Source organism: Solanum tuberosum, unplaced genomic scaffold (assembly GCF_000226075.1).
Source record: "Solanum tuberosum cultivar DM 1-3 516 R44 unplaced genomic scaffold, SolTub_3.0 scf00280, whole genome shotgun sequence".
Taxonomy (NCBI): Eukaryota; Viridiplantae; Streptophyta; class Magnoliopsida; order Solanales; family Solanaceae; genus Solanum; species Solanum tuberosum.
Genome location: NW_006239205.1, coordinates 725,277 through 728,516, shown reverse-complemented (window position 1 = coordinate 728,516; position 3,240 = coordinate 725,277). Strand labels below are relative to the sequence as shown.

Genomic DNA, 3,240 nt, shown 5'->3' with positions numbered 1-3,240 from the left:
GGTTCTATACCCCCCCCCCCCCCCACAGATACCTATTTAACTTAATTAATTTTAGTTTCCATCCTTACCTGTGAACCCTTAGGGATGATGTAATCAAATAATTCAACATCTTGCTCCACTTTGCGCGGAACTAAAAATGGAGCTGGTGGGTGCATTCTTAAGGTTTCTTTGATGATGCATTGTAAGTAAGGAAGACGAGTAACATCAACTTCTTCAATTGATTTTCCTTTTCCAATAATTTTTGCAAGTTCAGCTTGAACCTTTTTCATAATCTCAGGTTGTTTGAGTATTTCTGCCATTGCCCATTCCAATGTGCTTGTAGTTGTATCCGTAGCCGCCAGAAATAAGTCCTAAGTATATAACCATAAATTATAGTAATAAAAAGGGATTGGGTACTACATATTTTGTACGTTTAACGGTTTAAGTATATAACCATAAATTATATATAGTAATACAAACCATGAACATAGACTTGATGTGATTATGATTAATCTCTTCAGGATTCTCTTCACAAATATTGAGAAACATTTCCAGAACATCACTCTTTTCACTGAATCCCTTTCTCTTTTCCTCCAATCGCTCGTTGATCAAATCATCAAAAAGTTCAAACAATTTACCAATATGAATAGTTGTGCGACGCCTTATTCCTTGAAGATCAATCATTCCAAGTATAGGGAAAAAATCCACTAGGTTAGGCCTCCCAAACTCAGTTAGGATACCCGCTATAACTTCCTTCAACTCTACCTTTGAATTCGAAAAAGGGTCAGCCAAATCCTTAGAGAAAAGGGTGTTTGACAACAAATTAAGACTAGTCTTGAAAACAACTTGACTTATATCCAAAGCTTCACCTTGTTGACTACATTTTTCACAATAAGCAATCAATTCTTTCACCTTTTGTGACCTTAGATGTTGATTTGCATCAAGTCTATTAGGAGAGAAGATGTTTATGTTCAATATTCTGCGAAGCGTTCGCCATTGAGGACAAACAGGAAGCCAACCCACAGAGAATTCACAATAATTGTGTCCTTGAATTGCATTAGGGATAAATCTAGAAGAAAATGCTTGATCTTGATTCTTAAGGACTTGTTTTGCTATGGATGATGAAGAAATTACTATTGTTGTTATTTGTCCTAATTTTAAACTCATAATTGGACCATTATTTTTTTGCAAGATTGGCTAGTGACACATTGAGGTTTTTGCAACCCTAAACAAATGAATATTTCCAATAATTGGCCATGGTGATGGCCCTGGTGGAAGTTTTTTGGTGGATAATTTTGCTAGAGTAGTATAGAGAAAAATCAAAGCTAAAATTGATCCAAACACAAGAGTATAGTAATCCATTATTTTTCAATTTTGAAAGTAATTTTCTCTTTGTCTTATATTTATGTATTAGGACTTTTTTGTATAAGGATGAACTAATCATTTTTCTGATCTCCCAAGGTGGATTGGACAAAACGCCAAACGTATCCATCTATGCATCTTTGTTATTATCAAAACATTGATTAAGCAATACCGAACCCCAGTAATGGTGGTTTAAATAAATAAACAAAATGATGAATCCAATAAAAGTATTATAAAATATTAAAGGAATCATTTTCCATGAATCATATATATTGTGAATATCGTTTTCATAATCAAGATAAATTATATTAAATTTTGTACTACAATCATGTTGACAACGTGTTCACTTTTCATGTTATATTATGAATAGAATCGATAATTTAATCCTCTATGTATAAACCAAAACTTGATACACTGAACTATCAACTATAGAAGTAAACGGACACATAAATAAATATATGATCTATTTAAATCCTTAATAAAATTGAACAAGCAGTTATTTCATATAAATACTACATATCCAAACACTTGATTAATAATATTTCATACACACTTATCACATTATTCTTTAAATATTGCTTAAGGCCAACATGTTTGGTTTCAATATAAATATCGAATACATATAAGTACTTATTGACTCGATAACATCAAAGAGAAAATGGGATAGCTCGTAAAGGATGAGCTTTACCTAAGGTGATACCAAACTTCTCCAAGTCTAAATCTTTTGGTTCAATGTCTGCCTCAAGCTTCCAATTGAAGGAATTTAAGAGTCACCCCAATATTACTGGAACCATTCTCAATGCTAGTGGAAAGCCAGGGCATATTCTTCGACCAACACCAAATGGAATCAACTCGCGTGAATCTTGTCCTCGCATATCCAAATCCGAACTCCAAAATCTCTCAGGTTTAAACACTAAAGGATCGTCCCAAAAAGCAAAATCTCTACCAATCGCCTATACATTAACGAAAACCTATGAGTAAGAGCGTCAAATAAGCAAGTTAGATTAAATTTAGATGGATCAAAAGGGCTAATCCCCCACCCCTACCCGATTGAGAAAATCATATTTCTTCAATTAACTTTTATTGCCATCCATACCTGTGAGCCCTTCGGGATGATGTAATCACATAATTCAACATCTTGCTCTGTTCTGCGTGGGAGTAATAATGGAACTGGTGGGTGCATTCTTAAGGTTTCTTTTATAATGCATTGTAAGTAAGGGAGAAGAGAAACATCAGCTTCTTCAATTAATTTTCCTTTTCCAATGATTTCTGCAAGTTCAACTTGAGCTTTCTTCATAATCTTTGGTTGTTTAAGTGTTTCTGCCATTGCCCATTCCATTGTGCTTGTAGATGTATCCGTAGACGCAATAAATAAGCTCTACATAATTTGTATGTCAAAGTATATATAACCATTAAACACTTATATTAGTGAATAAAATTGAGGTACCTCTCTTTTAAAAAAAAATAATAATAATCTATATCTATATATATATAATAGGAGAGGTGATAGCGCCTACGTGTCAGCACCACAAAAAACAGATTTTATATTAATTAAAAATTATTATTAATTACATAATAATAAATTATTGTTTTATTTTTAAATGATTTTTTAAAATTTAACTTTTTAATTTTCAAACGTTTATGGTTCCTTTTTTTGTGGAAAAATATTTTTAACTATCTTTCCACAACCTCCTTATTTATAGCAAAATAATATTATAATAATAATAATAATAATATTAACATTAATAATAATAATAATTTATTATTAAATTATTTAAAATCCAAAAAAAAAATTACAAACATAAAAGGAAAAAAACTGAAAAAAAGGTTATGAGTTCAATTTTTTTATAAAATGTATAACGTCCCACGTTTATCTAAAATTAAAAAATCCAAAATTAA

At 31.3% G+C, this 3,240-nt stretch overlaps 1 pseudogene; it reads right to left on the bottom strand.

Moving 5' to 3' along the window:
* Positions 1-1,341, bottom strand: part of LOC102593723 (geraniol 8-hydroxylase-like) — a 1,779-nt pseudogene extending 438 nt beyond the window's left edge.
* Positions 1,342-3,240: the final 1,899 nt, after the last annotated feature.